We start from the raw sequence: 14,342 nt of genomic DNA on the forward strand, positions 1-14,342 counted from the left end.
ACACACACACACACACACACACACACACACACACACACACACACACGCAATTATTTCCCCTTTTGTCGGCTTCTCGTTGGCATGCGCGCACATCCTCCCTGACCTCACGCACTCTCACTTAGGCATTCGGAGTAAATTCGCTTTGACTGTTGTCCAAGTTTTAACGTCAGGACAAAACGACCAGACGGAAACTCCTGGCCAACAATGGAAGAGAGGAGATCATCTCAGATTCAGAAGAAAAGAGTAATTTGATGAATATGAGCTTGAGTTGGACCAAAATTCTCCCCCTTCCCTCAATTAAAAGTCCAGTTAGTCCAGCATAGACGAACAAACACTTCATAAGAGCAACAACAACAACAACAACAAGAAAGTCCACTGCTGTGTCCGAACCTCCATAAGAGGCCTCAGCGTAAAAATACACATATACAAAGAGATAGAGGGAGAGAAGGAGAGACAAAGAACCGGAAAGATGGAGGGGTAAATGGGTCAGAACCGACTCGGATCTTGAATGGCATCGCTGGCACCGTGACGCTGTCACTTCCTCTCGACAGCAGCTTCTTTGAACTGCGTTGCTCCCCAGTCCGTTTCTTTTCTGTCTTTCTTTTTTTTCTACCAAAGTTGTTTGGGGACAGCGAGACTCGAGCATCAAGAAGAAAGTGAGCAGAAAACATTTACTTTTTAAGACGATATTCTTTGTCTTAAAAAAAAAGTCATAAAGTCGCTGTGAAAATGAGCCCCAGGTTCTGTTTTTCAGAAGAGATGTTGATAGTTTTAACCAGCTAATTATTTTAATAAAACTAAGGGCAACACACTTTCCTTTCCTTTCCTTTCCTTTCCTTTCCTTTCCTTTCCTTTCCTTTCCTTTCCTTTCCTTTCCTTTCCTTTCCTTTCATTTCTTTTCCTTTCCTTTCCTTTCCTTTATATGGTTAAAATACCGGTCAAACATATTATAATAAATAATAATAACAGAGCAGGAAGAGACCAAATAAAATAATTTTCTGTTTATCAGTTACATCACCAACAAATCCATGAATTATTTCAACATAAAGACATTTCTTTAAGGTGAAAATTCTGGTATGTTTCTCCTCTAAAGGCCCTGACATTGTGAGAATGTCACTGGTAAGTTTGTGAAAGGTAATAACTAATTATAACTAAATATGAGATTTGTTCTACAATAAATGATCAAATTTATGCATCTGAAATTAAAGATGGATTATGTTAAGACTTTTTACACATTTGTGGGCCCCTGTTTTAATCTTTATTGTGACTGGTCTTTCTCAAAAAGGTACCTGGAGTGTTGCCTTGATTCTTTCATGCATGTTTGAGAAATCCTTTAATCTCCCATGGCAACCATCCAGCTCTGCAAAATGCCTGGGTGGACCTAGCTCCGCCTTCAATGTCAAAGCTCCTCCTCTGAGCTGCAGTTTCCAAGCTTCAGTGTCACAGTGCACCACTCCCCACACTCGGCTGCTTCAGACTAGTCAGCAGCAATTAGCAAACACCTGGTGAATCTGCCTATCAGTGGAGATCATTGTATCTTAAAAGGTTAATAGAGGAGACATGTGATGACTTCCTGAAAGCACAGCTTCTTAAAGGGACACAGGTCCGATTTCAAGGCATTAAATTACAAAATCAAATTTCTTTTAAGTTATATCTGATATATGTAGCATTTTTATAACTGAAGTTTAGTTACTTGGTTGTGCTATAAAAAAATGAAAATACATGGCTAGAATACACACAATACTGGTGATTACTAAGGCAAAAGCGATTAGTAATCACTTTTAAGTCATCACATTATTTTCTTTAGCTAATTTCTTTAAAGAATAGAATAGTACAAAAATGTCATTTAACTCAATCTGAATTTCTGAATAAAATATAGAATATAGAAAAAAAGTAAAAGAAGCAAGAATATGCAGCAATATGTATGTCTTGAGTAGAAAGCGTACACTTATCCATCTGCATAGCATGCATCCATTGTATACACCAGTGGCATCCAGACTTTTTGCCCCTGGGACCAAAACTGGCTAATTTAAACTAGTGGCAGGCCACAAAAATAATTAAATGAATGAATAATGTCTGTAAACACCCAGGTCCTTCACTGCAGATGGCAAAACCAAGATTCTGTTTTCACATGCATGATTATACAAGATTATTTTCTTGTTGCTGTTTTGACTGTTAGATACATTAAAAAAATTAAATCTACAAGTCCTTAATGATCCAAAACATAAACAAGGCTTCAGACTGCGGCCTTATTAAAAGAAAATCAGACAATTTCCAAACTCCCAAACGTCTCTTTATCACCGTCATTCTCTATATCTGTTGACGAAACTCGTATTGTTCTTGACTTGTGACTTGGGGGCAGACCAAAATCATTTCAAGAGCCACAAATGGCCCCCAGACCACACTTTGGACACCCGTTGTCTAACCTCTCTCATCCTTCCACGGTTTCTTCAGCAGCTACTTAGCGATAGGCAGGTATGTCCTGGACGGGTCACAAGCTCAACGCAGGACAGACGTCCATTGGACACAAACATTGATACCTAAAGGCAAATTTGGAGAGACCAATTCTGTCCCCAATGTGACGTGTTTTGGGAGCGTGGTACCTGGAGTACCCGAAACAAGAACACCCAACAACCACGCAGAAAGGACCGCAGGACAACCCGGGCCAGAACACATAGCTGACTCAGCTTTTTCCATCTGCTCTCCCGTTGGACGCGAGACAAAGAGACATAAAAATCACAGGCAGATTTTAGGAGGAGGCTGGAGCAGATTTGGGTAAAATGAGCATTTAGGAAACAGAGAGGGAATTAAAGTTAATCTATTAAAGATGAAGGGGGGAAAAAAACAATAAAAAAAAAAACATTTTATGAACAGTGTGGTGGTTAAGGGGCTATCCCCACATTTATTTATGGTGGCAGAAAATAATAAAAAAAACTAACACTTTAAGAAACTTTCCTTCTCTCTTCACTTCAGTCCACATGAAACTAAAAGAAAAAAAAACAACACACTTTTGCTGCTGTCCCCAGAATTTGTCCACAGTTGGACACTTGCCAGAACCAGTTGTGCGGGACATGACATGATTGGTCATGAGCCAAGTGGGGCTTTACGAGGGATTATCATATAAAACATGCTAGGATTTACCTGTTCGCCCTCAACCACTCCACCAAACCATCACCAACCAACCGACTGTTCATCGCAGACTCAGAGAGAAGGTTTTTCTGACGTCCTTCTGTTTGAGGAAGTGAAAACACGGGACCCTTGTGCTGAACGAGCTCCGGGTCGTGGAGACAGAAAAGCCACTCAGCTGAAGAAGTCATGCAGTTAGCAGCGCCGGACCTCCCACCACTCTGAGTCGGATTTGCTAACTAAACTGGAAAGCCCTTGGAGGGGAAAATGCCTCTGTGCCCACAAAGCTTTTTTTTAATTCTGCTACTCAATGAAAAGATAAATATTTATACACGCTTCATGTCACAGATGTATCTGGATTAAAATGCCGGTGATGGTACGGAAATCCATACTCATGGGAACAAGGTTGCTTTTCACAAAAGAAAACCCACCTTACAGTCCCGATGTGGTTTTTATTGTAACTCAGATTAATGAGGCGTAGCCTCATTAGTAAGGATTACAGTGATTTATTATTGCCAAAACAGGTGAAAATAACCCAGATTAAAGTCAAATAAAACAATGAATGTGGGAAGCGGAGGTAGGAATTTTTCCTGCTGCGGGACAGACACAACCTCACCATCTTATCGGACTCTCCAAGACCAAACATTGTTTCATTGAGGACTTCCTGTCCTGCTTATGTGTCTCTAATCCCCCCGCCCCTCACTGCAGATGGCAAAACCAAAATTCACTTTTCAAATGCAGTGCCTTGAAAAATGACGAAAAATGAATATTTTGAGTATTTTGTCAATGTGTGACAGACCAACACTAAATCACTAAATAAGGAAACAGTTGAGTTTGTCTTCACATTTCTCTTTACTCTGTTACTCCTGAATGAAACTCAGTATAACCACCCTAATTAGCGGATTAATCTAACCTGTATGTATTTTAATCTCACTTTATCACTGGAGAGAAAGAAAGAGTAACACGGTGAAAGGAAGTCATGAGAAGTGTGTTACAGTAAATTCGTGTAAGAAGGTGCTAAAGAAGGTCAGATGAGCATAAAACTCTAATTTCTCACCCAAACATCCCAAACACTACCAGGTGTAAAAGCACCTCTGTGGATCACCCTGTTTATCGCTTCCATTCTGAAACATGGTGGTGACTGTATTGTGTTCACAGGGATAGAGGAGCTGATCAGAACTGGTCGATGATCCAATCAGAGGAGTAAATGAATGGTCTTTAATCAAAGTGTATCCATGAATTAGAATGGTCTAATCTGAGCAAACATCTGAATCAAAAGCCCAACCTGACTGAACATCTGCTGGTTTGCAAAGAGGAACGGACAAAACCTTCTGTCTGTAGAAACTATAAACATGTTCTGAACGACTGACAGCAGTAATTACTGTCAGAGGTGGTTGTATTGACTCAGAGAGGATGAATATAACTCCATACTTTTTCATTTGAACAATTTAGTTTCCACTCCAGATTTAGAGACACAATGTATTAGTGTGTCATGAAACATTATAATAAAATGAATTGTAGTTTGTGGTTGTGATGTAATGAAATGTAAAAAAAACTCCAGCGGTTGGGATTACTTTGCCAACTGCCTATAATCTCATGTATTTGCAACCAAATGTCGATTAATATATAATGTACAATATAAACTTAAAAGAATCAACAAAAAAGAAATATTAACGGCGGTTGTCAAACAACAAAAGGTCGAACTGATCCAACTTACCGAAAATGACTGTATAACTGTATTTCATTGTAGCAGTGAAATGTCTCACTTCCCATGCGTCTATGTGAAGAAATCCTTTTGAGATCTCACTCCCAGACGAACGGAAATTTAGTCGGTTTGCAAAAACGAATCCTGCGATATCCTTCGACTCAAATAAAGGAAAAGATCACCAGTTTAAGCGATCAATATAAGTTTGACTTCTTTTGAACCGTTTGCAGGTGCAGTTGGCTCTGTCAAATCCCTCCTATGAAAATGTTTGCCAGCAGGATTTCCCCCCAAATTACAGCCTCTATTTGGTGACAAAACAGGAGAACGAAGAAAATAGACAAAGGAAATACCGGGACCTGTTTACTGCTGCTAAAAAAAGGGGGAGGGGGAATATTTAGATATCTATGACAGGCTTTGTTCTCATCTGCTTATTGCAAAACAATGTGACAGTGTACAGAGCTTGGCATTCTCCAAGTGCCTTTAAATCTCACTAATCTTTCGGTTTGGATTGATGAAAATCCTCTGGAAAACCTCGAAGTAAGCTATTAAACGGTGATCCGCTCGTAAGCCCCCGTGGCCCGGAAAACCTTCTGTGACACTCGGGCCGGCGGATCAAAGCAGATTTCACTGTGATTCTTCCTGTAAACGACGTGACCTCTGAGCTGTAAAGATTAGACGCAGGAAGCGATTTGTGGCGGGACAAATCCACGTTCGTATTGTGCAGCCGACTCTGCCTCTGGCTTTTGTTTGCATAAGGTCTGTTGAAAATGCAGCGTACATTTAAGAATATCTCAAAATGGGAAAGCAAATACAAACATTAGCAATATGTTAAAGGACAGAGTTTTTAAAGAACCTCACTGAATATGTGTGTTTTTTCTGTTGTTGTATGATTTATTGTTCATGAAAGATTGTCTGGAGTCAAAAACGATTGTCTTAATAGACTAGTTTCATCTGTGCCCTGATGTTTTCTAAGTTCTCAGCTTGGTATTGACAGACTTGATGTATGAAATTTATGAGTAAAATTGACAATCGTCAGTTTGTGACTATTTAATAAAAAACTTTTGAGCTAAAACCATATTTAGAATTCCTCTCTTGTTCCTTTAAGGGGTATGATGTGTTTTCCAGGAACATAGTGCAATTTTATGGCATAATCAAGTAACTATGTTACCTTCAGTTGTTGAAAGACATTTAACTTCCTGATTTAATATCTTGAAATTGGGTCTCTGTCTCTTTAAGAAACTCCTGCTCTTTCTGAAAATCCGCCTTCAGGAAGTCATCACAACATCTCTCCTCTATTAACCCTTTAACGACATTTTTTATCAGCGTTGAACTGAGAAGAAGCTCGTATAATGGAACTGTAAATGCGCAGTTTCACAAGGTGTTTACTAATGTCTGCTGGCTAGTCTGAAGGAGCTGAGCAGGGGAGGAGCTGCTCTGTGAGGCAGAAGCTCGGAAACTGCAGCTCTGAGGAGGAGCTTCGTCCTTGAAGGCGGGGCTAGGTCCACCCAGGCATTTTGATCGGCTGAACGGTTGCCACGGGAGATTAAAGGATTTCTCAAACATTGCATGACTTTCTTAAAGAGGCAGAGGGCTGATTTCAAGGTGTTAAATCACCTTGAAATGTTTTTCAAATTTCTTTTCAAGTCATATTTGAGGTATACAGCATCTCTGCAACAACTTAAGGGAGCGTAGTTTCTTGACTGTGCTATAAAATGACACTATGTGGCTGTAAAAACACACAACACTGCCTCTTTAAAGTGCTCACACCTGTGGAGTGTTTTAAAGTAATCACCTACAGCTGAGAACATTATGTTAGCCTAATTTTTTACTTGTCAGTTGCCATGAAAAAGATTAGTTCCATTTGCTAGATGACAAGAATGTGCAAGACTTTACTTTTAAAATGGAAAATCTATTTGCCAGCTGAACGGTGGTGCAGTGGGCAGCAAGAAGATCCTCGGTGTGAAATCCTGACTTTCTCGGTTCTGTCCAGGTTTTCTTCCACAGTTTAAAAGCATGACGCGCCTGGTTGTTTGTCTTTTGTGTCTCCAAGATGGACTGTCAGCGGCAACCCTTTTTGGGGTTTGTCCAACGTCGTAGCAACTGCAGGAAATAGGTGCCAACCTCTGTAGCCATGGCAGGGACAAGCTGTTATGGACAATGGATGGATTTTATTCATTTTTTTTTGCATTTCTTTTAGCGTGTATCAGAACTTCTTTTTTAAATTAAATTAATTTGGTAAAACATTTTGGGTATTCTTCCTCTGCCCACAATAGTTTGCTTCTGGCAGAACCGAAGCATCTGAATCAGGTATTTTTAGGCTGCCTTGCTCACAGGCACCTCTCCAGCTCTGCCCACAAAACATTGACGTTGTTCTCATTAAGAAGAGAAAGCAGTTGGTACCGATAAGTTCAAGAACCCGGCCTGGATGGGATGGTGAAAAGTTGTACTAGTTATTTTTGTTTTAAATTTGACAATAACAAAAAGAAAAGAAAAAAAAGGGTGCTGAGGAGTTTTTATACTCGTCTGCTAAATATTTAGTGGTGGCTTGAAAAAAAAAACAGTGAATGTTCAGTTTGAGTAAATATACTGTTTAGTTTTTATTTGCCTGGTTTCGGGTCCCGAGCCAGACCTTTTCCAACCATCAACGGAACGCCAACACCTTTTTCCTCTTTCCTTTTCCTCCCATTCTGCCACCTTCGCCTTCATTGCAAGCCAATTGATTGTTTTAATAACTGCAATCAACACAGCTGCGTCTGAGTCACAAAGAGGCAAGAAGAAGAAAAAAAAAACACAAGAAAGGCTTTTTGTTTTACGTGCAGATGATCCGTATGGCCGCCATGACAGCAGAGCGTTAGAGCAAGGCATCGCTGTGGAACATTTGAGTGCAGCGTTCGTCTGTCTTCGATTGTTCAGCGTTTCAGTTGGGAGACTTTAATTTCCTCTTCGGAAATAATTGGGAGGCAGTGAGGGAGTTAATTGTGTTTTTCCGATGATGAATCATAAGGAAGTTTTAGTGGACCCCTCCTGACCACACACGCCACCACACACTCATGAAAGCAAACTGAAAGCACATGCACAAGCCACAAATGCTCCCAAACAAGCAAATCTCCACATATTTTACTAAAATGATCTATCGCTCTGTTATACACAGCCTCGTGCAGAGAAAGATAAAAAAGGGAAATCAAATAGATAAGCAAAGGATCCCACAACATCCAACTCATCCACAATATCGTCCATCTGTTCTTTCCCACTCTTTTTGTTTGTTTGTTTGTTTGTTTCTGATTCAAAAGATTAGAAGCCCAATTAGTAAAGCTCTCACAGCAGGTGTCGCCACGCTGGGAACTGTCCTCTTTTTCCAAAAAGAAGGATTTCTCCCACGTTGTGGCCAGTTTGGGAGCAAAGGATCTGCAGTACTGCTGATCTGCTAACTTTGGCTGAGAAACAATGCAGCGCTGTCTGAAGAGGGGCAACAGACGGAAGTAGCAGAGGTAGTGCTTTGCCCCCTGTGACCAGCACGGTGAGGTGACATCATGGCATCAATCTGGTAGCTTCTAGAAGAAGGAGGAAGTGTCGTTGAGAATCACAATCACTTTAGGTGATTGGAAGGAGCAGCAGGAAAAGCAAAGTGGAACAAAGTAAAGTTAAACACAATCATTTTGAGTTTAGTTAGATGAGTCCTCTGTTCATGGAGTTGGATTGTTCTTAATTTGGCAATGTGGAAGAAATGCTGTAATTTTACTAGCTTTATTAATCCATTTTATTAGCAAATTTGTCAGTAAAATTTCTGCTTTACTAAAATAAATTCTGTTGGTTTAATAATGTGTTATTTAGTAATAAAACTTTAAAACAACAATAACAAAAAAAAACACGTACTTCCTATTCACTATAAAATGTATCAATCACAGCAATGTTTCATAGGAGCGTTGCGATTGGCTTTAGCAAGAAGTGCTGACCTCTGATTGGCTTGTCAGTTTAAGTCCCACCCCGTAAAATCGGCTCTTCCGAGAAGAAGCCAGAGTGAAGAGACGGACAAGAGCCCCTGCGCGGCTATAAAGAGAAAAATTGTAAATTTTGAGTGATTTAAAATGACTAAAATTTATTTGTGTCTTCTGAAGTACATTGTGTGATGCAACAGCCACTATTTTGAAGACAAGACGGTCAGGAATATAACTTCTGGCGAAGTCTTGGTGAATTTGAGCAGCTGAGTAAAATGGCTAGCCGCCTAGCGCCANTAGAACAAGGGGCTGTTTTTTTTACCGGGCTAATGTAGATTTCTTTCAAAACAAGAAAAACAATATCTTCTGTCAAACAAAATTATTAAGAGTACAACTGGTCTTAATAATTAGTACATTAGTACCTGATGTCATGATGTCTAGATGGATCCTCTTTTCCTTGTAAGTACTTCTCTAATATAAGGCTCACAACTGAACTGTTGACAAACTCAACGGATTTTAACTTCAGGTATATAAGTTAAATTAAAATACTATCAGGTGCAAAAATGTCGACCAATCACAATCCTTCAAAACAATGACAACTTCCTTTTAGGAATTAAACATGGCACCAAGAGATTAATTGTGTGGACAGGCAAATAAGTTGGACTACTTTTACATACCACGTTAGAGAATAAAGTTAATAAAACACAAGACGATGTCGACTGGGAATCTTGTCAAAGCAAGTTCCATGTGCGCTCTTTCTTCCTTACAACTCGATGTATTGGAGAAGTTGGGTTTGTAAAAATCAAATAAGTAAAACGCATTTGAACCAAAAATTAGTACCTAACAATGGTCAAGTCTCAGGCCAGTGGTAGGAAGTAACGAAGTGCAAGTACTTCGTTACTGTACTTAAGTACAATTTTCGTGTATCTGTACTTTACTTAAGTAGATTTAATAATGGATACTTTCTACTTTTACTCCACTACATTTTACAGTAAGTATCTGTACTTTATACTTCACTACATTTCTACAAAACTGTCGCGTTACTCGTAACGTGCAAGTGGCATTGCACTTTTGTTTCCGTTAAAATGTGAAGTTCAGGGTCTTAAGGTGGCGCCGTAAAATCCAAGCAATAACGTGACTTAGGTGTCTGTTGTCACCCATCTCCTCCCCATTTACCCGCACGCGAAGCTCCAAGACATGTGCAGTGGTTTCCTCTGAGTGGGAGAAGATGTCTGTCTAATCGTCAGTAATAACAATAGCGCTGCATAAATCATAGATATAGACATGTAAAATAAGCAGCGCTTCGCTTTCACAGACGGTGGGGACTTCGTCCAACTTTTAGCGTCACTTGGAAGGAAAGCTTAAAGAAAGGTAAGATCTGTGGACGTGATGCTAGCAACGCTAGCTGTACTGACTGAGACACACGTTGCATCTGCGATAAAAAAAAAAGTTGTCACTCATGCACTGAATTATTGTGTGGAGGTGTTGACTGAGGTGTCGCAAATATGGGACAACCCTGTGACCAAAGTGCAATATAGTAATATGACATTCAGGACCCGATTCTTCTGGACGGATCTTTACTAAGGTTGATAGGACTGAAACCTCACTGAGAGCCGTTCTTTGTTCTTGTAATGCTCTGCGTACACTGCAGTAAGTATTGTATTTAATATATATATAAATGGCGAATAAGTAAAACAAGAACGCAGAGCATGCTCATTGCTCTTTGTTTTTGTCGCCCGTCATGGTGGCAGATTTCGCAGCAGGAGGGAGGATGAAAACAGTCACGGTGCTCCTTCTGCTAGGTTACTTCTTGCTTATTGCGCTTTGGGACAGTGTTCATAGTTGAGCGTTGACCGTTAATTGCTATGTTTAATGGTGCACAGTTTTGGTTTCTGACATTGGCAATATGGGCAACCGCCCAGGGCGTTATTTTTTTTAGGGATGGCAGGAGACCTCCGCAGATTGTAGCACAGAGACGAAAGCAAAACAGAATGAAGAAGAGTTTGAATTGATACTGGTTAAATTTATTTCAGCTCTAGGTATTTAATATCTAGGTGTTTTTTAAGGGATTGTGGATCTTTCAGATCAATTTGAGAAGCAATTTTGATATGTAAACTTAATTTTATTGTGTCACGTAGCGTGGGGTGCTGGTCTTTGTCTTGTCTTGGTCTCGGGTTCGGTGGTCTAGACTAGAACTCTGCAACGTTGCTCCTTGGTTCCATGTTCTCCCCTGCCAGTTGGATTTCTTTCAAAATAAATGCCACTAGTGGCAAAAAAAAGTGAAGTTCATGCTATGTTTGGACAGGAGACTAGATGTTTCCATCCCTGAAATTATGATGCATAGAATCAAATATCTAAGTCTAAACTATGTTACAGAGAGTAAACACAATAAAAACATGCTTTATCTGTGGCACTGCTCATTAAAATGGCACATTACTGATGTATTAAAATTAAATATGATCGGTACACTTAGTGATATTAGCGATTAGGTNGACGGTCAGGAATATAACTTCTGGCGAAGTCTTGGTGAATTTGAGCAGCTGAGTAAAATGGCTAGCCGCCTAGCGCCACTAGCAGTTATGTTTCTGTGTGAACCTCAGCCAGCTACAAGCTAAGATGTATTGAACTCTTTTCCCAGTGTTTTGTTGCATCACATAAGCAAAATTTTTTTGTTTGTTTGTTTTTCAAATATTTAATGGTTTTTAATTTAATTTGAATGTGGTATTTCTAGTAGTGTATCTTTAGCTTTGTTTCCATGTTGTACAATGATTTTTCTCTTAGGGAGCAGTGGAAAATTTTGAATGTTGTTTCTGTTTTAACACCTGAAAAGTGAAACCATAAATCACATGACATAAAAACATTTTATTTTATTCAGTAATATAGATGTACTGGTATATATTTATACAAGATTGCTGTTTTATTTTAAGCATTAAAAAAGTGCTAAAAAGAAGGGGGAATGCATTCCTTTATTATGTAAAGAAACAAATGCTTAAAGGAAACTACTGTACAGTGAGAGAAATACTGAGAATGTCAATGGTGTTTCTTTTGTGGTATAATGCTATGTTGCAATGATTCTGATATTCTTATGGCCGTAAAAAGTTAGAATTTGTAATGTTAGTAATAGTTCTGTTTTACACAGGGAGATTTGTAAACCTTCCTGACGAGGGAGATGGCGAGCCAGCTCAGAGCCTTGAGGATGTGGGTGGATTTGCCTATTCATCTTGAGGAATAACCAGACTGCTCCTCCATCGAGGAATTCAACTCTGTGGTAGGACTGGCAAAGCCACACATTCTCTACCTGACTTTTACGCCTGTGCTCTTACAATGACATGGCTTTTTGTTTTTACTTGCAAAACAACTAACAAAAGAACTGAATAGAATATTCAATTTCAAACTAAAAGAGACACTCTGTTAAATTAATTGAGCTGGTTAAGGAACTCTGAACTAATTTTTAGTTATTGTTTTTTTTTTTTTTTTTTACAAACTTTGATTTGATTTGTATCTCATTCTGAGTTGAACAATTTGAAAGTTTGTTTGTTTTATTACAGTAGTGAAAGCAGTTAAATTGTCCAGTTCTGTTCATTGGATAATAACTCTACATATTTGTTAGACTTTCAAATGATTCAATATGTTCTCAATTAGTAGTACCTTGTGGCTTCTTGTCTTTTGTATGTCATTTTCTAAATATTTACTATCAAGCCCTCTGAACATAGCGACTGGCCCATTAAANTTTTTTGTCATACTAAATGAAGTTTACATATGGATGAAAAGTGAAATAGCATAAAAACCTATTCATTTTTTTTATTGGGCGTGAATCAGGCCTTTTTTTTTATGATTGTAAAAATTCACTTTCAGCAGAGCAGCTTCTTTCCCCAACTTTGAGTGTGCAACGTTACAACCAATGCAGGTGTGAAACAATTTTAGAATAAAATGTTTAGACACTACACATTCATATTTTACCCCGTTTTCCTCTGCTCACATCACATTAGCCAGTCCTTTTTTTCTTCTCTTTCACGTCCCTCGGTGTCCACCTGTCCTGTCTCCGTCTTTATACCTTGCTCCTGCTTGTGGGTGATCAGGTAGACAGCGGTCATTCCAGCAGTTGGTCTAAATATCATCGGATCACCGAGGGTAATGTGTTTGGTGGGGAGAAGCTGCCCTTCGTTGTTGGTGCATTGTTGTGTGCCTTGTTTCCTTTATAAGCACCAGTCTGTGGGCAGGTAGCAGCAGTGTGAAGTATGTATGGGCTCTTTGCATGTCAGTTTCCGCGTTCGGGGAAAAGAGGCTCGGTTGTTTTCTATCTATTGAAAATGGCATTTTACACTAGGTGCTTGCAGGGCTTGGCCGAGGTTTGTACATCGATCCGAAGCCCCAACAAGTAAGCTGGAGAACGGTTTTAAGATGTACGCCTCGTTATACATTCACTGACACTTTCTTAAACTTTGTGGCTAACATTAACCTTAGCTTTTGCTAGTAGGCAATATTCTCGGACATTGTTCTTGTAAAAATGTGCTATTTAAGTATCTAAACATTCTAACGACAATGTTTTTACCTTATTTTCAAGTATATTGTGCGTGTTTGTTGTCGTTAGTGTCAGAGACTAATGGGGAGGTTACGGTTCGGACTTTTTACTTCCGAAGCCTGACGAAGGACAACAAGCCTCATAGCTTAACAGAAGCGCAGCTCTGGTGTCAGAGATCTGGTTCAGCTGTTCAGGTTCAAAGTTGCTGCTTTTAGAAAAATATGACCGTGTTGCTTCATGTCTCCGTGTTATTTTGTTTTATTACCTTTGCATGTTTCTTGTGAAGAGCTCAGATAGGACGGTGTTTACAGCAGTGTGTACAGGCGGATCAGTTGCTCGGCTGTCTGGCTCTGGTCTGCTCTCTCGTTCCCATAAACTTGCTCTTTCAGGCTGAATACAGAAGTGATTCCATGGAAATAACTCAGTGACAGCTCCCCTTTTTTATCATCTGTATATTAATAACGTATATTAAGTCAGGCATGAGTATTAACACTGCAAAAAAGCTGTTTTTCACGCTGGCACCTGTGCATGTGGGTACATTCACATCCAATGGTTTCCCACCTTTTTCATTTCTGACAAAGCAACACAAGCGGAGACCCCATAATAAGCCGACGGTTAAAAATAGAAGCTCTGCATATGCACAAAGCCCAGATGCTTGGCTTCTAGAAAATGCAAATATTGTCATGGGCCCATGCTGTAATGCATGGAGTGTCTCTTTTCTTCTTAAACAGCAGAAAAGAAAAGACGCATGCAGTAAATAAAACTTTGGCATCTGAAATGGCACTCAATATTTTCCTTAGCATCAAGTTTGAAATGTATATTGTGACAACCCCTATTAGAACCTACAGCTTTCAGAACTTATATTTGCTCAAAACAGTTAACAGAATTTGTTTTGCATGCAAAGACAAACCACATAATTACAGTGGCCGAGTTACAATTAATTTCTGCTTGTTTTGGTCCTCCTTTTTTTTTCACTCCAGGCCCATAAGTCAGCCAACAAAACCTCAAACCTTTGTGCAGGAAGGCCAATTGGTAGCTTGGCTGAAAGCAAACA

The sequence above is a fragment of the Poecilia formosa genome, unplaced genomic scaffold, assembly GCF_000485575.1.
Source record: "Poecilia formosa unplaced genomic scaffold, Poecilia_formosa-5.1.2 Scaffold403, whole genome shotgun sequence".
Taxonomy (NCBI): Eukaryota; Metazoa; Chordata; class Actinopteri; order Cyprinodontiformes; family Poeciliidae; genus Poecilia; species Poecilia formosa.